Genomic DNA, 23,366 nt, shown 5'->3' on the forward strand with positions numbered 1-23,366 from the left:
GATGAATGAAATAGTGGGGGTTGTATTGTTAAATGGGAATCTGGGGAATGTTATGCATGTAAAAAAAAAAGAAGTAGAAACGCAAAGCAGAAATTGACTGAGTTTGGAGTATGGCACCGAAGTAAGAAAGCAGAAGTACACTAGAGTTTGCAGTGAGTACCTCCCTAATACTTCCTCTCCACTTTTCCAAGCTTTGGGTCCATGATTGCTCAACAATTTGTTTGGCTTTGTATGTTAACTCTCTTTTCAGTCACCAGGTTCCAGGTGTCATCAGGATGCCGGCCAGACTTCCCTGGATTGAAGACCCCACCAATATGTCCTGGAGCTCCGCTTCCCCAGAGACCCACCCTACTAAGGAAAGAGAGAGGCAGACTGGGAGTATGGACCGACCAGTCAACGCCCATGTTCAGCGGGGAAGCAATTACAGAAGCCAGACCTTCTACCTTCTGCAACCCACAATGACCCTGGGTCCATGCTCCCAGAGGGATAGAGAATGGGAAAGCTATCGGGGGAGGGGGTGGGATATGGAGATTGGGCGATGGGAATTGTGTGGAGTTGTACTCCTCCTACCTTATGGTTTTGTTAATTAATCCTTTCTTAAATAAAAAAAAAAAAAAAAAAAAGAAAAGAAAACACAAGTAGAACCTGAACTGGAGTTGGCGTATTGCACCAAAGTAAAAGACTCTGGGGTAGGAGTGGGTAGGGAGAATACAGGTCCATGAAGGATGATAAATGACATAGTGGGGTTGTATTGTCAAATGGGAAAGTGGGGAATGTTATGCATGTACAAACTATTGTATTTACTGTTGAATGTAAAACATTAATTCCCCAATAAAGAAATAAGTTTTTTTAAAAAAAAGGAAAAGTACATAAAGTGAAATGTGGAAGGACTCCAAATGCAGAAACTTCTCTGTTTTTTCTTTTTTCCTCCAGGGTTATCGCTAGGGCTCAGGTTCAGCACAATGAATCCACTGCTTCTAGTGGCCATTTCTTCCATTTAAATTGGGTAGAACAGAGAAATTGAGAGAGGAGGGGAAGATAAATAAAGAGAGACAAAGATAGACACCTACAGACCTGCTTCACTGTTTGTGAAGTGACCTCTGCAGGTGGGGAACCCAGGTCTCAAACAGGGATCCTTAAGCAGGTCCTAGCACTTCATACTATGTGTGTTTAACCTAGTGTGCCACCGCTTGGCCCCTTGGAATGCATCGCTCTTTTGACACATACATGTGTCCCCAAACCCAGAAACTCTCTGCATCCTATTTCAGAGGGTTTTGTGAGATAAGTACACAAGTTTTATTATATAGACATGTTCAATTATTAGCTCAGTCTACAATCTCTCTCCTTTACCTCTACCTGGGGAATAGGAGGGGACTTGGAAGAGACAGGTGGGGAAATGTTCCTAGCTTTCAGTCATGTTTAAATTTTTCTGGTGACCAACCCCCATCCTGAAGCTATCTAAGAGCTCACCAAGAGTCACCTTATTACTATGAATGTCATGCCAAATAAATCTTGGAAATTCTGAACAAATGTCAGGGAACAAAGTAAAAAAGCAAATATTAGCTCAAAACATATTTAGTATTTTTTCTTTTTGTGAGACACATACACACACACACACAGAGATCACTGGGGCACAACTCTCAGCCAATTTTTTTCAGGTAGAAAGACAAGAAGAAAAAAATAGAGGAAAGAAAAAGGAGAAAGGCAATACAAAAGCCCCCTTAAGTGTGGTGGGCATTGGGCTTCTGTTATCCTCATCACTTAGAAAATTACAAGGATTTTAGGAGCTTTGTGTCAGGAACTGGGAGAAAGAAATATATATGTTACAAACACACACACACACACACACACACACACATTTTTCCCCACAACAACCAACAGAAGTTCACATTAGGCACAGAGCTGGGCATTTCATCTAGTTACTCCACAGGACCCACCCACATTGCAGAAAAATCCTGCTCATTCTACTCTAGCAAAATAGCTTCCTTCCTGCAGCTGGGAAGGTGCACAGGACTTGCACACATGTTGCCAGGGTTCAATCCCCAGCATTGCATATGTCAGTGTGGTGTCTCTGACATGCATTAAATTAAAAAGTCAATCTTAAAAAAAAAAAAATCCTGATAAACATACATCATTCACCTACGCTCACACATAAATACTGTCATTGTATTTGTTTGCTAAAATACAATTTTGAAAATTAAATTTTTGTAGGGCCAGGTGGTAGCACACCTGGTTGAGTATAGTTGTTGCAGTGTGAAAGGACCCAAGTTCAAGCCCCAGGACCCAGTCTGCAGGGGAAAAGCTTTCACGAGCAGTGAAGCTGTGCTACAGGTATCTCTCCTTCTGTCTCCCCCTCTCTGTCTCTCCCCGTTCCTCTCAATTTCCCTCTGTCTCTGTCCAATAAATAACATATTTTTAAAAATTATATTTTTATATTCAAGAGCTGATATCTTAGGCTTTTGAAAGTTTTAAGTGAAAGAATGATGAAAATAGTAAATATTGAAGTAAAAAGAAGAAAGCATTGAATTTTTTTTAAAAGATCTATTTATTTACCAAATCAGTAGAAAGAACCAGAGCTTCACCCTTATGCAATGCTGAGGATCAAGCCCAGCCAGGACCAACATCTTGAAAGTCCAACATCTTAGCCAGCATGCCATGTTCAGGGTAGTTCAAGAATGAATTTTTATACCTGCAAATGAAAAAGCATAATTAGTTTGCTAAAAAATAAAAGCAATGATAGCCCTACTGAATATATCTGGGATGTAAACCTGGTAATATCCTTTCTCATTTCAGACTTTGATATAAGTGGCAGGCAAAAGCAGCTGAACAAGGAACAAGAGTTGAGGGGCCAAGCGGTGGTGCACCTAGTTAAGCACTCATGTTCAAGGACTCGGGTTCAATACCCTGGTCCCCACCTGCAGGGGGAAAGCTTCACAAGTGGTGAAGCAGGACTTCAGGTGTCTGACTCCCTCTCTATCTCTCCCTCCCCTCTCAGTTTCTCTCTGTCTCTATATAATAAATAAATAAATAATGATTAAAAAAAGAAAAGAAGAAAAAAAAAAAAAAAAACAAGAGTCGAATGCAGTGAGTGACTAAGTTTTCCAGTTCTGTATGTGTTATAGCCTTTATTTCATACCTAAGACATCATTTTGGGTTCATGGGTGCTTCACTTTTTGTTAACTTATTTATTTAAATAAGTCAACGTGTGTTAACTTATTTATTTTTCAGATAGAGACAAAGGAGACAAAGAAAGCAGGGAGAGAATGAAAGACATTACAACATTCAGGCTTTAGGCAGTGCAGTGGGGCTGGGGCTTGGCCATGATTTGAGCATTTGACAAGTTAGCATACTATCTAAGTGAGCTATTTCGCTGGCCCCAAAAATAAATGTTTTTTTAAAAGGGGGGAGTTGGGGGTCAGGCAGTAGCACAGCGAATTAAGTGCACATGGCCCTAAGTGCAAGGACCGGCCTAAAGATCAGGGTTCGAGCCCACAGCTCCTCACCTGCAGGGAGGTCGCTTCAGGAGCGGTGAAGCAGGTCTGCAGGTGTCTATCTTTCTCTCCCCCTCTCTATCTTTCCCCTCCTCTCTGTTTCTCTCTGTCCTATCCAACAACAATGACATCAATAACAACAACAATAATAACCACAACAATAAACAGCAGGGGCAACAAAAGGGGAAAAAGTAAACTCCAGGAGCAGTGGATTTGTAGTGCAGGCACTGAGCCCCAGCTATAACCCTGGAGGCAAAAAAAAAGGAGAAGCATTAAATATATGAAAAGGTTTTTCACAAAAAAATAAATAAAAGAGAAAGAGAGAAGGAAATATGAATAGCAATAGCAAATAAACCGCAAAAAAAGAGAACTTTTCAACAGTTAGCCTCGTTCGATATTTTCAATTTCTGGCTTTTCAACAATATTGCAATTTTCAAAAGCATCACATTCTGACAACTGTTATTTTCATGCTCTAGTCATTTGAGTATAAAATGTAAAATGTATTGCCCTGTGAATGGTGTCCCCTAGGGTTATTCAGACACAATTGTCAATCATGTTCTGTGACTTTCGACTTTAGAGAGCATGCTTTTTGTTTTTATATTATACTAGGATAGATAGAATGGGCCTCTTTAGTAGATTTTGAGGCTAATATATGTCTTTTTTTTTAAAGATTTATTTGTTTATGAGAAAGATGGGATAAAGAAAAAATCAGACATCACTCTGGTAAATGTGCTGCCAGGGATTGAACTCAGAACCTCATGCTGGAGAGTCCAGTGATTTATCCACTGCAACATCTCCCTGCCCACTGAGGTTAATAATATATTTCTAGCACTATAATTATGTTAGTAATGTGGTTACCTTCATTTCTGCAATGGCATGCAGAGTTAGTGATTGAGTTTGCACTAGAGCACATGCTCTTTACATGTAATGATCAAACACTTTACAGTAAGACTGACACTTGTCTTGCCAGGTTCTGACCATTAGAAGTCACTGTGGAGAGGAGAATGATTGATTACCTGAGACTCTCATAGAGAAACTGGAAAAATAAACACAAGGCTAACCATGGAACAGCACCAAGCACCCTGACCTGAGATTCTGACCCACATTTATTTGAATTAGAATCTTAGAATCAACATGTCTTACAATTACTATTATGCTATCTCCAAGACATATTTTGTGTTACATTTGTTATTTCTTTTTTTTTATTCCCTTTTGTTGCCCATTGTTTTATTGTTGTAGTTATTATTGTTGTTGTTATTGATGTCATCATCGTTGTTGGACAGGACAGAGAGAAATAAAGAGAGGAGGAGAAGACAGAAAGGGAAGAGAAAATTATCTTTGTTTATTGGATAGAGAGCGAAGGGGGAGACAGAAGAAGAGAGAGAGATCTGCAGCACTGCTTCACCATTCACAAAGCTCTCCCCCTGCACGTGGAGACCAGGAGCTCAAGTCTGGGTCCTTGTGCATTGTAACATGTGCATTCAACCAGGTGTGACACCACCTGGCCCACATTTATTTTTGCATAACCATCATGCTATCTACCCCCGCCCTTGGCCCATATTTTTTTTAATTACCTTTATTTATTGGATAGAGAAATCCAGAAGTTGAGAGGAAGGGAGAGACAGAGAGCGAGAGAGACCTGTACAGGTCTCTCTATGTCTCTCTCCCTCTCTGTGGGGACAAGGGACGCTCCACTAGAGGTGGAGCAGTGATGCAGGTATATCTTTCTCTTGCCCTCTCTATCTCCCCCATCCTCTCTCAGTTTCTCTCTGTCTTATCAAATAAATAAATAAAAAGATTGTAGGGAGTCAGGTGGTAGCACAGTGGGTTAAGCGCACGTGGCGCAAAGCCCAAGGACAGGCGTAAGGATCCCGGCTGAAGCCCATGAATCCCCACCTGCAGGGGAGTCACTTCACAAGTGCTGAACCAGGTCTGTATCTTTCTCTCCTCCTCTCTGTCTTCCCCATCTCTCTTCATTTCTCTCTGTCCTATCCAACAATGACATCAATAACAACAACAATAATTGTAGGGGACCACCAGAAGGCGATTCTCTATCAGGCCCTTTGTAAATGAGGCTGCCTCGAGGAAGCATGCAAAAAGAACACCATGGCCTCTGAGTGAACCCCTGCAACTCTGTGCTCTGCTGATCTTGGCAGAACAAATTAATCTTAGGAAACAGTAGTCGGCTGCTGAATAATCATAGAATAATATGTAGAAATAAGAAAGTACCAGTAACCGCTTGACCTTTAGGGTAACCAATGATCTTTAACTAACTGCCAGTAAATCATGAGAACTTGTATAATCTTGTATTATGTGTAGAACTGTTTGCCTTCTCTATAAATTTTAGAGTCTTAGAAATAAAGTTACTGTATCTATGATGCCGTCCTCCCTACCCTGTGTCTCAAGCTCTCATTCCTTCTCTTGACGTCTCGTCATCCAATCTGGTCCCCTATGCCTACACTGAACTTCTCTGTTCCAGACTCTTGGAAACTGAGTTGGCAGTCAGCTGAGGTAAAGAACAAACACCTCATCACAGACCCCTGCAAGCGTCAACCCAGCTTTGACCTAGCACGTTATGATTGGGCCCTCCTCAATCGCTATCGAACAGGCCATGGCCTGTGCGCCGCTATGTTCCATCACTGGGGAGCCAGAGACGACCCGAACTGCCCCTGCAGCTACAGACAGACTATGACCCACATAGTCAACGACTGCCACCTCTCCAGATTCAAAGGAGGTCTCGAAACTTTACATCAGGCTCAACCTGACGCTGTTGACTGGCTATGGAAGAAGGGCAAACGCTAGAAGAAGAAGAATTCCTTCTCTCAGTGATCTCGTTCAGCCTTGGCCACGCGGGACGTGCCAAGAAATAATAACTACAACAATAAAACAACAAGGGCAATAAAAGGGAATAAATAAATATAAAAAAAATTGTGCAAAGCAAGTTAATTTGGTCACACGAATAAAACATTGGTTAGTTTTCTATGTGCTAAAATTCAATATGTAATATTGAACATGTAATACATTTAGTTACCGGGAAGTGATCTCAATGTGAGATTTGTGGGTTATGCCATAAGGCAACAACAGAATTTTAAAAAAATTTTTATTATTATTATTATTTTTACCAGAGCACTGCTCAGCTCTGGCTTATGGTGGTGTAGAGGATTGAACTTGGGAAATCTAGAGCCTCAGACACAGGAGTCTCTTTGCATAACCACTATGCTATCTTCCCCCCGCCCTAACAGAAACTTTTTTATATCCAAGCACTGGGAAGATTTGAGCAACAGCAAAAACTAGGTGCTGGAAAAACTAGCTCTCAAGACCTTTCATTAAAGATGACTGGTGTCTGACAAATTCTTACATAACAATCTGTCACTAAAGGCTTTTTTATGTAAAGAGACATGAGAGCACAGCTTTCTTATATACAATAGTGGGGATCAAATTAAGGACCTTCCACATACAAGACACACGCATGTACTCTAATGCAAGCCACCTTCCTCACTTCACAAAGTATCATTCCTCAGTAGTACCACACAGAAATATCCTTCATTCTCTTTATATTTCACATCATGCTTTTGGAGGCACCAGGAATTGATAAGGCATGTGCAGCAATTGCTCGTGGCAGATTAGAACATTTCTGCAATATTAAACAATTTCTGAATTACTGTTACAATTCTTTTTTTTTTTTTTTTACCATTTATTCCCTTTTTGTTGTCCTTGTTTTGTTGTTGTAGTTATTATTGTTGTCTGTCTTCGTTGTTGGATAGGACAGAGAGAAATGGAGAGAGGAGGGGAAGACAGAGGGGGAGAGAAAGACACCTGCAGACCTGCTTCCCCACCTGTAAAGCGACTTCCCTGCAGGTGGGGAGCCGAGGGCTCGAACTGGGATTCCTTACATCGGTCCTTGAGCAAAGCGCCACGTGTGCTTAACCCACTGCGCTATCACCCAACTCCCACTGTTTCAATTCTATGTGTGTTCAGATATAATGTGAATATAATGTGATGTTTATTTTTTTAAAAATATTGATGCATTAATGAGAGGGAGTATGTGTAAGAGAAAGAACCAGAGAATCACACGATGCCAGAGAACAAACTTGGGACCCCATACCTAAGAGTGCAATATTCTATCCACTGCCAGGCCACAGATGCTGATTCTTTATTTAGTTAGTTATTTTAAGATTTTTCTTGGGGCAGTCGGGAGGTAGCGCAGCCGGTTAAACGCACTTGGCGCAAAGAGCAAGGATCAGAGTAAGGATCCTGGTTCGAGCCCCTGGCTCCCCACCTGCAGGGGAGTCGCTTCACAGGCGGTGAAGCAGGTCTGCAGGTGCCTTTCTCTCCCCCTCTCTGCCTTCCCCTCCTCTTTCCATTTCTCTCTGTCCTATCCAACAATGACGACATCAACAACAACAACAATGAAAAACAAGGGCAACAAAAGGGAAAATAAATTTTAAAATTTTAAAAAGGAGTTTTCTCTTTTTATTTATTTACTATTGGATAGAGACAGAGAAAAACCCAGAGGAGAGGGGGAGATAGAAAGTGGGAGGGAGACAGAGAGACACTGCAGCTCTGCTTCACCACTCCTGAAGCTTTTCCTTCTGCAGAGACTTGAGCCTGGGTCCGTGCACACTGTAGTGTAAGCACTTAATCAGGTGTGCCACTGCCTGGCCCCTGATGCTGATTCTTTATATTGACAACTAACCTAACATTAAACATTAGGAATGTGAAAAAAGTGTTGCTTATATGAAAATATTCAATAATGTATATGTTTCAAAAAATTCAAGTTGTGTGTCTGTTTAAATAATTTGATTTTAACTTCGTTAATGAGAGTAAGTGAGAACCAGAATATCACTATAGCACTATATGACTGCAAGATCAAATTCAGAACCTCAAGCTTTCATGTTCAACATTTTGTCTACTGGTTCACCTCCCAAACCACCTATTTATATATTTAATTTACTAAGTAACCCCACCACCACCACCCTGCACTGTTCAGCTCTGGTTTATAGTGGTGCGGGGATTGAACCTGGGACATTAGAGCCTCAGGCATGAAAGTCTATTATGCTGTTTCCTCCAGCCCCAGCTTTTTTTTTTTTAGATTTATTTGTTTATTAATAACAATGAGAGAGGGAGAGAGGGAGAAAGAAGCAGAATATAACTCTAGCATATGCATTACCAGAGATTGAACTCATGCTTGAGGGTTAAATGTCTTATTCTCTGTGCCATCTCCTGAGCTATAGAGTTTATTATTCATTATGAAAGAAGGAATAGAAAAAGAGAGAGGGGGTAATAGCACATTTCTCATTTCTAATATAAGGTGGTGCTAGGGATTGAGCCCATGACTTCTGAGGCCTCAGATATACAAGCGGTGCTCTATCAGGCTAAGATATATCTCTTGACCTAAAAAATAGACATTTTGTAAGGAAAAAACAATCTATATCTTTTCAAAAACTCAAAGATAGTAAGGCATTCAAAGATGGTGTCTCTTTTTTCCTCAAGAATACCTTAATCAAATCCTAAAGACATTATGGATTGATCACAAAAATTTTAAAAGTTATTCATGAAGCCTGTTTCAATTTCCATTTGAGAGAAAATGAAATTAGCATCAAAAACACTCATCTCCTTTTGTAAGCATGCAAGCAGTGTTTAGCTGTTTGAGGCAGCAATTAGACAAACTTAATCACAGTCTGTTCTGTTCCAGTGGCTTGCTGGGAATACTTCCCTCTCTCTCTCTCTTTCTCTCTTCAGTCTATTGATTCCCTTTTTCCTGAAAATCAAACCAGATGAAGTCATAAACTGTTTTTTTGGAGTAATTTCTATAAGATTTATTTATTGAGAAAAAGAGAGGGTGATGGAAGGGGGAGGGTTGGGAGGGGGAGGAGAAAGGGGAATGGAAGAAGGAAGAGGGAGGGTAGGGGAAGGGGAAAGGAGAGAGGAGGGGGAAGGGCAAGGAGGGGAGAGGAGTGGAAAAGGAAAGAGGGAGGGCTAGGGGTAGGGATAGGGCAAGGGTGAAGCCAAAGCACTGTTCTGGTTGGTATATAAAAAGCTAGGACTGAACCCTGGGCCTCAAGCTTAGAAATCCTGTATTCCACCTACTGGATAATCTCTCTGGCACAGAAATATTTTGTCTGCATAGTAATTAATGTACTGAGGTAGACAAAGGTGCGCCTGGTTGACACACACGTTACCATGCAAAGACCCAGCTGCAAGGAGAAAGCTTCACTAGCAGTAAAACTGTGCTGCAGGTATCTCTTTCTCTTTCACTTTCTATCTCTTCTTGCCTCAATTTCTCTTTGTCCTATTGAAATAAATACATTGGGGAAAAATGGGAAAAAATAATAAATGACCACCAGGAGTGCCTGAGAAATAGCAAGATAGAATGGGAAAAGCCTGGATTATGGAAGGAAAAATATATTCTTTCTCTCTTGCCCACCATTCCTTCCTTCCTTCCTTTTTTTTATACTGTTGTAGTTATTGTTGTTGTTGTTAATGTTGTTGTTGTTGGATAGGACAGAGAGAAATGGAGAGAGGAGGGGAAGACGGGGAGAGAAAAACAGATGCCTGCGGACGTGCTTCACCGCTTGTGAAGCGACCTCCCTGTGGGTGAGTAGCCGGGGGCTCATACCGGGATCCATACTAGGTCCTTGCGTTCCGCGCCATCTGCGTTTAACCCTCTGCGCTACCACGCGACTTTCCCTTTCTTTCTTCCTAAAAGAGAAAGAGAAGACAGAAAGAGTGGAAAAAGACCATAACACTGAAGCTTCCTTCAATGAGTTGTGACCTATGCTCAAACCTGGATTACATAGTTGGCAAATCAACACACTATACAAGTTAACTATTTTGCAAGCTCTATTCATTTTTTTTCTGAAAAAGTATCTTATTACAAATGAGAGTTTCACATGAGACAGAGAGAAAGAGAAACTAAGCAGAGCACCACTAAGTACATGTAGGGGACCTCAAACATAAAAGCCCGGTGTTCTGGGAGTCGGGAGGTTAAGCGCATGTGGCGCAAAGCGCAAGGACAGGCGCAAGGATCCAGGTTGGAGCCCCCGGCTCCCCACCTGCAGGGGAGTCACTTCACAGGTGGTGAAGCGGGTCTGCAGGTGTCTGTCTTTATCTCCTCCTCCCTGTCTTCCCCTCCTTTCTCCATTTCTCTCTGTCCTACCCAACAATGACAACATCAATAACAACAACAATAATAACTACAACAACAACAAAAAAGCAAGGATAGAGTAATTTAACCAGCAATCAAAAGAAGAAAGACATTCTACGCAAAGAGACTTGTTAAAATTTCAGAAGGCTCTTGCGGGGCGGGTCTAGCTTCACAGGCGGGTAACAGAGATGCGGAGACAACGGCTGGGCAGGGAAGCTGTATTTCTTTATTCGGGAACAACAATTCATAAACTAAACCAAACTAATCACCAAACAGAACTCTGCTGTCTCTTTGCGTCGGCGCAAGCACTCTCTCTTCCTCTGGAACTCAAGAACCCTCCAACTCTGGGACTCTCTAACTCTGGAACTCAGGAACTCTCCAACTCTGGCACTCTCCGAACTCAGGAACCCTCTCTCGGGGTTCCTTGGGGCGGGGCCAAGCGGGCCAGCGAAATTAACTGGACTGATCTAATTCTCTCGGTGGGGGAGAACTAGAACCCAATGTAAAGCATACAACAATTCCCCCTTTTCTTTTTAACTAAATGGCTACAGTATCAAGGGGGTGAACAGAAACATATATCATACAGGCATTTTTAAAAAAAGAAACTGGCACAAACATGGAGAAACATGCAAGCAAATAACAAGAACCAGTGTACTGCTAAGGGAAGGCCTGAGGGGGCCATGTCTGCCTCTGTGGGCTAAACTTTATCAGCTTAAAAAAAAAACATTTGCAAAATAATTATAATAAAAAAAAAGTCAGACTGCAGACCTGATGGCATTTCCAACCTCCACACCAGAAAAACAATGGAGATGAGTCCACCTTTTTGACCTTTTCTCCCCTCCTCTCTCCATTTCTCTCCATCCTATTTAACAACGACGACATCAATAACAACAATAAAAAATAACGAGGGCAACAAAAGGGAAAATAAAGAAATATTAAAAAAAAAAAAAAAAGAGTGGTCCGGGAGGTGGCGCAGTGGGTAAAGCAGCAGATTCTCAAGCATGAGGTCCTGAGTTCAATCCCTGGCAGCACATGTACCAGAGTGATGTCTGGCTCTTTCTCTCTCCTCCTATGTTTCTCATTAATAAATAAATAAAACTTAAAAAAAAAAAAGGAAAAGCATACTCAATTTTTAGTTCTGGACTTGCTATTTAACCTCACTGAGTTCCAATGTACGTGTTTATAAGTAACCTACATAATAAACACCACTCTATATACTCAGTTACATAAGAAATATTTTTACTCTATATCAACCAACTGGTTCTGATTCCCCCATTTTACTGGTTTTGTGAGAAACTTAATCTTAGTTATTCTGGGACTGCCTCTATTGTGAGTGGGCAAACTTCCTGGGTCTTATCCAATGTCAAGGCACTAGGGAAGCCTTGGATTATCTCTCCTAGTTTCTCCCAAGCCACCCATTGATTCAGTGCGAGGGTTCTGCCATTCTCATTCCTTGTAGAAGAAATATTTAGTATAAATGAATCAGTGATCATTTATCAATGGTCAGCCTTCTACAGATGTCCTTAAACACATAGACCTCCTAGGTCCCCAGAGCTACCACAAAAATGAATTCTCTTATTTTATTTTATTTTTTTTATATATTTATTTATTTATTATTGGATAGAGACAGAGAAATTGAAAGGGAAGGGGGATATAGGGAGACAGAGAGACACTTGCAGCCCTGCTTCACCACTTGTGAAGCTTTCCCCCTGCAGATGGGGACCAGGGACTTGAACCTGGGTCCTTGTGCACTGTAATGTGTGCACTTAATCAGGTGTGCCACCACCTGGCCTCACTTCTTTTATTTTATCATTATTTAAAAAAATGTTTTTAAATAGAATTTGGGGGCCAAGTAGTGACGCACCTGGTTAAATACCCAAGGACGCAGGTTCAAGCACTTGGTCCCCACCTGCACAGGGAAAGTTTCATCAGTGGTGAAGCAGGGCTGCAGGTGTCTCTGTCTTTCTCCCTCTCTATCTCCCCTTCCCCTCTCAATATCTCTTTGTTCAATAATAAATAAATAATTTAAATAATAATAATAATTTTAGGGCTGGACAGACAGCATTATGGTTATGTAAAAGAAGACTTTCATGACTGAGGCTTCAAAGTCCCAAGTTCAATCACAGCATGCCATAAGCCACAGCTGAGCAGTGCTCTGGTTATTCTCTGTGTTTATCTTTCTCTCTGTTATTAAAAATAAAAAAATAAAAATAGAATAATTTATTTAAAATGTAATTTATTAATTTTTATTTTTTATTGCCACCAGTGTTATTGCTGGGGCTCAGTTGAATCCATTGCTCCTGAGGGCCTTTTTTTTTTTTTTAATAGGAAAGAAAGAAACTGACAGAGGTGGGAAGGTAGATAGACAGATGTCTGTTTGTCTGCAGTATTGGCTTCACTGCTCTTGCAGGTGAGGAGCAGGGGCTTAAACCCAGGTTTTTGCGCATGGTAATGTGTATGCTTAACCAGGTGCACCACCACCTGGTCTCCCAAAATATTTCTTAAAAAATTCATTTAGGGGAGTTGGGCGGTAGCACAGTGGGTTAAACGCACGTGGTGTGAAGTGCAAGGACCAGCGTAAGGATCCTGGTTCGAGCCCCCAGCTCCCCACCTGCAAGGGAGTTGCTTCACAGGCAGTGAAGCAGGTCTGCAGGTGTCTATCTTTCTCTCCCCCCTCTTTCTTCCCCTCCTCTCTCCATTTCTCTCTGTCCTTTCTAACAACGACGGCAACAACAATAACTACAACAACAATAAAAATAACAACAAAGGCAACAAAAAGGAAAATAAATAAATAAAATTTTTTAAAAATTCATTGAGCATTTATTTATTTATGATAAAGATAGGAGGATGGGGCCAGGAAGTGGTGCACCAGTATCTTGATACCTCAGACACTTGGGTATGAAAGTTTTCTTGCATCCTCATTATGTTATCTTCCCAGCTGCCATGAGCAAGGCTGAGGAGAGAGAAGGTGTGCGGCCAGGACACACTAGCTAGCCTAAAGATGGGTTTATGGTCGAGAGTCAGAGCAAATGTCTTCTTGGCCAAAGGAGGCAGAAAATAGGGGTGAAGCTACCTAGGAGGAGATAAGAAATGGAGTCAGTCCTCTCCTCGTCAACTAGGAATATCAAAGGAGACCAACTGGGACCGCAACAAGACAGGACTAGAACTACTTTGGGAACCTGCAAATCACCAGAGCATTTAGAGACCACAACTCTGCCCAGACCTCCAGCTCTACCCAGTTGAGAAACTTCTCTAAAGAACAAGGAATATCGGCACAAAGCACACGGACCGGTGTAAGGATCCCGGTTCAAGCCCCCGGCTCCATACCGCAGGGGAGTCGCTTCACAGGCAGTGAAGCAGGTCTGCAGGTGTCTGTCTTCCTCTCCCCCTCTCTGTCTTCCTCTCCTCTCTCCATTTCTCTCTGTCCTATCCAACAACAACAAAAAGAACAAGAGATATCAAAGATCACCTGAGACTGCAACAAGACGAGACTGGGAATACTTTGGGAACCCACCAAGTCACTGGTGAGAGAAAACATGTGTGGCTTGTAGATAGATAGGAGCTTAAGGAGAGATTCCTGGGGCTAAAGCCCATATCAGTTGGCCAGCTGAGGAGCCACCTCCTTTCTGTTTTACCAACAAAAAGACTGCTGAAGGGAGGAGAGTACTCCCCAAAGTACACAATAGACTGCAGTGAGTACCCCCCAACACTTCATCTGCACTATTCCAGCTTTAAGGTCCATGATTGCTCAACAATTTGTTTGGCTTTGTATGTTAACTCTCTTTTCAGCCACCAGGTTCCAGATACTAGCATGATGCTGACTAGACCTCCCTGGACAGACAACCCCACCAATGTGTCCTGGAGCTCTGCTTCCTCAGAGCCCTTCCCTACTAGGGAAAGAGAGAAACAGGCTGGGAGTATGGATCATCCTGTCGACACTCATGTTCAGTGGGGAAGCAATTACAGAAGCCAGACCTTCCACCTTCTGCATCCCACAATAACCTTGGGTCCATACTCCCAGAGGGATAAAGAATGGGAAAGCTATCAGAGGAGGGGATGGGATATGGAGTTCTGGTGGTGGGAATTATGTGGAGTTGTACCCCTCTTATCCTATGGTTTTGTTAATGTCTCTTTTTTAAAATAAATTTTAAAAATTAAAAAAAAGAGACTCACCAAATGCAATTGTGAATCTCCATTGCTACTGCCCTCAGAGGCTGGGGAGCAGTGGGGGGAGGCCCTATGCTGACATCAGGGGGACATATAACTGACCAGGAAACTCAGGAGAAGATCTACACCGTGGTGGGCTAGCAATGGGGCTGTATAGTGGGACCCTTTGCACATTGTTCTTCTGATGAGAACATGGTAAATAATTGCCTCAGAACCTACAAACTCAGAAACTCACAGGGCCCAGCAGTGCTACCCATCTTGGCTCTGGCTGCTGGCAGAGAAGTTGAATTGAGCCCAGAACTTTGGATCCCTGGGGATTGGGAGTCTCTTTGAATAATCACTGTGCTATCTCTCCTCCACCCTGATTTATTTCTTGGTTAGGAGTGAGTGATTAAGCTAAAAAACCTACTTATAGGTAAAAAGCCCTCAGGCTACCATAGTATACAGAGAAGAACAAGAACAAAAGAGGCTTTAACAGCCACTGTGCTGTCCTTTTATCTGACACAATAGACCTTAAAATAAATGAAATTTTAAAAGATAAGTATGGACATTACTTAGTGCTCAGATCAATCAATCAAAAGGACTTAATGATTATCAACATCTATACACCCAAGGAGAGGCCATCTAAATACATCAAACTGCTATTGAAAGACCTACAGCAATATATTAACAGAAACACAGTCATAGTATAGGACTTCAAAACCCCACACTCTAAACCTGACAGATCTTCCAGGCAGAAAATCAATAAAGAAATGATAGAGCTAAGAAGAGATAGATAAACTAGAACTATTGGACATTTTCAAAGTAAAGATGGTGATTTCACCATTTTCAGCCCATCTTGGATGGAGCTTGAAGAAATCATGTTAAGTGAAATAAGTCAGAGAGAGAAGGATGAATATGGGATGATCTCACTCAGGCAGAAGTTGAAAAACAAGATCAGAAGAGAAAACACTAAGCAGAACTTGGACTGGAGTTGGTGTATTGAAGCAAACTAAAAGACTCTGGAGTGGGGGAAAGGGGGAGGGAGAGTTCAGGTCCTGGAACAGGATGGCAGAGGACCTTTCCGGGATTGTATAGTTGTGTGGGAAAGTGATAAATGTTATGCATGGGAGTCAGGCAGTAGTGCAGCAGGTTAAGCACAAGGACTAGCAAAGGAACCTGGTTTGAGCCCCCAGCTCCCCATCTGCAGGGGAGTCGCTTCACAAGTGGTGAAGCAGGTCTGCAAGTGTCTATTTTTCTCTCCCCCTCTCTGTCTTCCCCATCTCTCTCCATTTCTCTCTGTCCTATCCAACAATGACATCAACAACAATAAGAACTACAACAATAAAACAACAAGGGCAACAAAAGGAAATAAGTAAATATCAAAAAAAATTTAATATATGTATGTACAAACTATTGTATTTACCGACAACTGTAAAACATTAATCCCCCAATAAAGAAATAAAAAAAGGGAGTCATATAGTAGCACAGTGGGTTAAGCACATGTGGTGCAAAGCACAGTGACCAGCAAAGGATCCCCGTTTGAGTCTCTGGCTCCCCACCTTCAGGGGAGTCGCTTTACAAGCAGCGAAGCTGGTCTGTAGGTGTCTATCTTTCACCACTCCCCCACCCCCTGTCTTCTCCTCCTCTCTCCATTTCTCTCTGTCTTATCCAGCAATGACAACAACAATAATAACTACAACAATAAAACAATAAGGGCAACAAAAGGGAATAAATAAATATTTTTTTAAAGAAATAAAAAAAATGAAAGAATTGGAGTCAGAGAAGCCAGTGGATTCAAAGACATGCCCACCGCTGCTCAGCAAATCCACCACCAACAGTGGTGGCCATCACCACATGAATGAGTCCTTCGAGGAAACATACTTTCCACCAAGCTACAGATATCTACCCAGCAGCTAGCAAGAACACACACCTCAATTTTGCAATAGTGTTTTGGGCCCTTGTGGTGGTACACCCAGTTAAGCACACATAGTGCTACTAAACTCAAGGACCTGTGCAAGGATCAAGGTTCCAGCCCCTGGTGCCTCATCAGCAGGGAACATGCATCACAAACAGTGAAGCAGATCTGCAGGTGTCTATTTCTCTCTCTCCTTACTTACTCTCCCTTCTCAGTTTCTCTCCACCTGCAGAGGAGTTGTTTCACAGGCGGTGAGGTGGAGCAAAGTGCAAGGACCAGCACAAGGATCCCAGTTCGAGCCCCGGCTCCCTACCTGCAGGGGAGTCTCTTCACAAGCGGTGAAGCAGGTCTGCAGGTGTCTATCTTTCTCTCCCACTCTCTGTCTTCCCCTCCTCTCTCCATTTCTCTGTCCTATCCAACAGTGACAACATCAATAACAATAATAACTATAACAACAATGAAAAACTACAAGGGCTTCAGTGGGGAAGCAATTACAGAAGCCAGACCTTCCACCTTCTGCATCCCACAACCACCTGGGGTGCATACTCCCAGAGAGATAAAGAATAGGAAAGCTATCTGGGGAGGGGATGGGATAAAGAGATCTGATTGTGGGAATTGTGTGGAGTTGTACCCCTCTTATCCTATGGTTTTGTTAATGTCTCCTTTTTAAAATAAATAGATAAATAAATAAACTACAAGGGCAACAAAAGGGAAAAATAAATAAATAAACATATATATATATATACATATATATATATACATATATATATATAAAAGAAAATTATTCAAGGGGCTAGAGGATGGGTCATTGGGTAGGATAAGTGCCTTGCCATGTGCTCAGATCAAGTTTTAGCCCTGGTACCACACAGGAAAAACTATGGCATCAGGGCAAGCTACAGTGCTGTCCTGTCTCCCTACTCAGTGTCTCTATCTGAATGAAAAAGAGGTCCTGGTTCCGGGGTGGGGAGAAAGTACAGTGATTATGGAAAAGATTTTTATACCTGAGGTATAAAAGGGTCCAGGTGCAGTTCCCAGCACTGCCATATGCCAGAGCTGAGCAGAGCTCTGGTAAAAATAAATTAACAAATAAATATAATTATTTAAATGGATAAATAAATCTTTTTTTTTCAGCGCGGCAATGGTGCAACTGGTTGAGTGCACATGCTATCAAGCATAGGGGCCTGGGTTAAAGTCCCCAGTCCCACCTGCAAGGGGGAAGTTTCATGAGCAGTAGCTACAGGAGTCTCTCTTTTTCTCTCCCTCTCTATGTCCTCTTCCTCTCCCAATTTTTGTCTTATTAAATTAAAGAGGAGAAGGAGGAGGAGCAGCAGCAGCAGCCACGGCCCAGAAGTGGTAAAATCATCATGTCTTTCTTCCTAAATAATTTATTTATTGATTAATTAATCTCCAAATTTAAGTGAGTTAATAACTCAAGAGCAGATCTTTCATGATTTTTTCTTTTCTTTTTAATATTTATTTATTTATGCCCTTTTTGTTGCCCTTGTTTTTATTGTTGTTGTTATTGCTGTCGTCGTTGTTGGATAGGACAGAGAAATGGAGAGGGGAGGGGAAGACAGAGAGGGGGAGAGAAAGACACCTGCAGACCTGCTTCACCACCTGTGAAGTGACTCCCCTGCAGGTGGGGAGCCAGGGGCTCGAATCAGGATTTTTATGCTGGTTCTTGCACTTTGCGCCATGTGCGCTTAACCTGCTGCGTAACGGCCCGACTCCCAGATCTTTCGTGATTTTTACAAAAACAGTACTGAAGTTCCCAATAGAATGATAGTAATGTCTCGCTACTTAAATGGAGCAAATCTGGCTTTGAAATACAATATAAGGATCAAACATTAAAAAAAAAAAAGATACTGTTTGCAAAATCCTTATCACTTCTATTTAAAAGAAAAACTAAGGGGTGGAAGACAGATAGCATAATGATTATGCAAAAGGATTTCTTTCCTGAGGCTTCAAAGTCCCAGGTTCAATCCCCTGCACCACCATCAGCCAGAGCAAAACTCCAGTGGTGCGAATTGTGTAGAATTGTACCCCTCTTATCCTATGGTCTTGTTGATCATAAATAAATAAATAAATAAATTTGCTTTTGTCTAAAACCTGGAGTTAAATAGACTTAGGTTAACTTCAAAAATCGCTATTTTCTAAAATATTTACTTACTCATTTTGTGAGAGAGGGTCAGAGCATAGCCTGGCATGGGCAGAGCTAGGGATCAAATCTCCTGCTCCTTCTCCTCTGCCCCACCTTCTCCTTTATTTGTTTATTTTTTAATCTTTGCTGGAGTTTCACTTCTCCAAGCTGATTTTACTAGAGAGAGAAAGAGAAGGAAAAACACTACACCACCAAAACTTCCCTCAAATGCGGTGGAGGTTGAGTTTAAATGGAGTGGGGGGGACACCAAGTCAAAGCAGATACATGTGTAGGTGAGCTCAGCTCAGGGCATAGCTTTGAATAAGGGGAATAGACATACATGTTCATGTTCCTTATTCATTATATTCATTGTTTATTTTTTTAACTTTTTTATATTTATTTATTTTCCCTTTCCTTGCCCTTGTTTTTTTATTGTTGTAGTTATTATTGTTGTTGTTACTGATGTTGTCGTTGTTAGATAGGACAGAGAGAAATGGAGAAAGGAGGGGAAGACAGTGAGGGAGAGAGAAAGATAGACACCTGCAGACCTGCTTCACCACCTGTGAAGTGACTCCCCTGCAGGTGGGGAGCCGGGAGCAGGAACCAGGATCCTTATGCCAGTCCTTGCGCTTTGCGCCACGTGCGCTTAATCCGCTGCACTACCACCGGAATCCCTCATTGTTTATTTTATCTTGAGGCTAATCCAAGTACAAAAATAATAGAACAAAGAATAAATATAGCTTTTCTTTTCTTCTTCTTCTTCTTCTTTTTTTTTTTTTTTGGCCAAGACTTTGAGCCTCCATCACTCCTGAAGGGATCTTTGTTTTTCTCATTCACTCATTTTTTTTCTATTTTTTCATTCACTCATTTTTATAAGAGTACTGCTCAACTCTGGCCTATGATGGTGTGAGGTTTGACCCTGGGACTTCAGAGTCTCAGGCATGAAACTCTTTTGTGGGCGGAAGGTAGATAACATAATGGTTATGCAAACAGACTCTCATGCCTGAGGCTCCAAAGCTGCAGGTTCAATCCCCCGCACCACCATAAACCATCCTCAATCGCTATCGAACAGGCCATGGCCTGTGCGCCACTATGTTCCATCGCTGGGGAGCCAGAGACGACCCGAACTGCCCCTGCGGCTACAGACAGACTATGACCCACATAGTCAATGACTGCCACCTCTCCAGATTCAAAGGAGGTCTCGAAACTTTACATCAGGCTCAACCTGACGCTGTTGACTGGCTACGGAAGAAGGGCAAACGCTAGAAGAAAAAGAAGAAGACCATAAACCAGAGCTGTTCGTGCTCTGTTAAAAAAAAAAAAAAAAAAAAAAAGTCTTGTATAACCATTCTACTATCTTCCTGGACCTTTTTCATTAAAAAAAAAAAAAATTAATTATTTTATTTTAATTTATTTTTTATTCTTTTTACCAGAGCACTGCTCAGGTCTGGTTTAATGCGATGCAGGGGACTGAACCTGGGACCTTGAAGCCAAAGGCATGAGACTTCCTTTGCATAACTGTTATGCTAACTACCTCCACTCAAAAATTATTTCATTTTCAAGATGTATTTGAGATCTGGATGGTTGAGCACATGTTACAACGCATAAGGACCCGGTTCGAGCCCCTAGTCCCCACCTACAGAGGGAGAGCTTTGCGAGTGGTGAAGCAGGGCTGCAGGTGTCTCTCTCCCTTCTCAACTTCTGACTGTCGCTATCTGATAAATAAAGATAATGAAAATTAAAAAGAAATTTATTTATTTATTTATTTTAGATAGAACCAGAGCAACAGTCTTGTGCACATGATGCCAGGGATAGAACTTGAGACTTCATACTTTATCACTGTGCCATCTCCCAGGCTGTTTTTTTTTTTCTTTTCTTTTTTTTTCTTTTCTTTTTTTTGCCTCCAGGTTTATTGCTGGGGTCTGGTGCCTACACTACAAATCCACTGCTCCTGGAGGCCATTTCCCCCCCCATTTTTGTTGCCCCTGTTATTATTGTTGGATAGGACAGAGAGAAATCAATAGAGGAGGGAAAGAGAGGGGGGGGAGAGAAAGACAGACACCTGCAGAGCTGCTTCACTGCTTGTGAACCACCTGCTGTGCTACTACCCGGCCCCCTTTTTCATTCACTTTTAATTCATAGAGGGTAGAAGACAGAGAGAGAAGGAGAGATACTATAGCACCATTCCACTGCTCATGAAGCTTGTCCGCTGCATGATGCTCCCATGTGGTACCAGAGGGCTTAAATTTGGATTCTCTTGCATGGTAAAGTTTGTGTCTACTGGGTGAGTCATTTCCCAGCCCTCCTAAAAGTAGCTTATTATTGCTGTTGTTCTTATTCCAGAGCACTGCTCAGCTCTCGCTTATGGTGGTACTGGGGATTAAACTTGGGACCTTTGATGCCTTGGCCATGGAAGATTTTTTGCAAAGCCAGTATGCTCTCTTTCCAGCAGAGAATCTTTTAAAATGATAATAGTAAAGTCTCTTTAACAAACGGTATTGGGTGAATTGGACACCCACATGCATAAAATTAAACTAGACCACCAGCTAATACCGTTCTCCAAAATAAATTCAGAATGGGTCAAATATATGGATATCAGACCTGAAATTATAAAATACATTGAAGAACATATCAAGAAAACATTTCATAACATTAATGCTAAAGATGCATTTGGAGACTCTACCTCATGGACAAGGGAAACAAAAATAAGGTTAAACAAATAGGACTATATCAAATTAAAAAGCTTTTACACATCAAAAGAAAATTTTATAAGTATAAACAGGAAGACCAACAAATGGGAAAAGATATTTGCACACTACACTTCAAACAAGGAGTTGATAACAAACATTAGTAAAGAATTCACACAGTTCAACAAAAAGAAAAAGAACAGCCCAATAAAAAAGTGGGCAAAACATATGAATAGATGGTTTTCTAAAGAAGATACACATGGCCCACAGACATATGTGGAAATGCTCCAATTCAGTCATTATTAGAGAAATTCAAATTAAAAACACACTGAGATTCTACCTCACACCTGTGAAAGTGGGCTCCATCAATAAAACAAGAGAAGATAAATTGGTGAAGATGTGGAGAAAAAGGAACTCTAATACACTGCTGGTGGGAATGAAAATTGGTGCAGCCATTATGGAGAACACTATGGAGAAACCTTAAAACAAATACAAATGGAAATATCTTATGATCCAGCAATTCCACTTCTAGGCATATACCCAGAAGATATGATAACACTGATTCCAAGGGACGTATGGACCCCATGTTCATAGCAACTTTATTCACAGTAACAAAAACTTGGAAACAACCAAAATGCCTTTTGATAGATGACTAGAAAAAAGTTATGTGTGGTCCGGGAGGTAGCACAGTGGATAAGGCATTGGACTCTCAAGCATGAGGTCCTGAGTTCAATCCCCGGTAGCACATGTACCAGAGTGATGTCTGGTTCTTTCTCTCTCTTCTATCATTTCTCATGAATCAATAAATAAAATTTAAAAAAGAAAAAAGTTATGGGACATATATTCAACAAAGTATTATTCAGCAATAAAAAAGATGATACTGTGTCCTTTGGGATAAAGTGAATTGTAGAAAATGATGCTCCATGAAGCAAGTAAGTAGGTGAAGGACAACTACAGAATGGTTTCACGCATATGTAGAATATGGAAAACTGAGTATATGCATGTGGGAAAAAAAGTCAACCTCTATCTAAGACTGTGGGAAAACTATAGTGGTTATCTATGGGGGTGGAGGTGGGGACACAGACCTTTGCTGACAGGAGTGGTGGGGGAAAAAAAAAAGAACTATGATGTTGTCTCTGGGTGGTTGAAGGGTGGGGATATGGTGGCGGGTATGATGTGGAATTATACAGTGTAACTTTTTTTTTAATTACCTTTATTTATTAGCTATAGATAGCTAGAAATTTAGAGGAAAAAGGAGATAGAGAGGAAGAAAGATAAAGAGACATCTACAGCCCTGCTTCACCTATCATGAAGACTTCCCCCTGCAGGTGGGGACAGAGGGCTTGAACCCAGGTTCTTGAGCATTGTAACATGTGCACTCAACCAGGTGTACCACCACATGGCCCCTGTAACCTTACAATTTGTAACAAGCTATGAATAACAAAAAAATATTTTTTAAAAAAGGATTTGTATATTTTAAAAAAAGTGAACAAGAAAACCACAGTGCTTACCTTCACAGTACTTCACTGTACTGGTGACACTGAAATCGAGCAAGCAGTCATATAAAATAACTGTGTGTTTCAGTTATAATGTAGTCTTTTATTCTCTCATTTGTGTGTGTGTGTGTGTTCACAATTTAATAGTGATTTACAAGGACATAGGAAACAGGTCTATATTTCTTTTTTTATTTAAATTTATTTCTTTATTAGGGAATTAATGTTTTACATTCAGCAGTAAATACAATAGTTTGTACATGCATAACATTCCCCAGCTTCCCATTTAACAATACAACCCCCACTATGTCATTTATCATCCTTCATGGACCTGTATTCTCCCC

At 41.3% G+C, this 23,366-nt stretch overlaps 1 non-coding gene across 1 annotated transcript; it reads right to left on the minus strand.

The window, feature by feature from the left end:
- Window positions 1-4,267: 4,267 nt before the first annotated feature.
- Window positions 4,268-4,394, minus strand: LOC132540068 (small nucleolar RNA SNORA66). Its single transcript, XR_009551336.1, has one exon. It is a non-coding gene; the product is annotated as a small nucleolar RNA SNORA66 (small nucleolar RNA).
- Between the last annotated feature and the right edge of the window lie 18,972 nt (window positions 4,395-23,366).

This window comes from Erinaceus europaeus, chromosome 8 (assembly GCF_950295315.1).
Source record: "Erinaceus europaeus chromosome 8, mEriEur2.1, whole genome shotgun sequence".
NCBI classification, from domain to species: Eukaryota; Metazoa; Chordata; class Mammalia; order Eulipotyphla; family Erinaceidae; genus Erinaceus; species Erinaceus europaeus.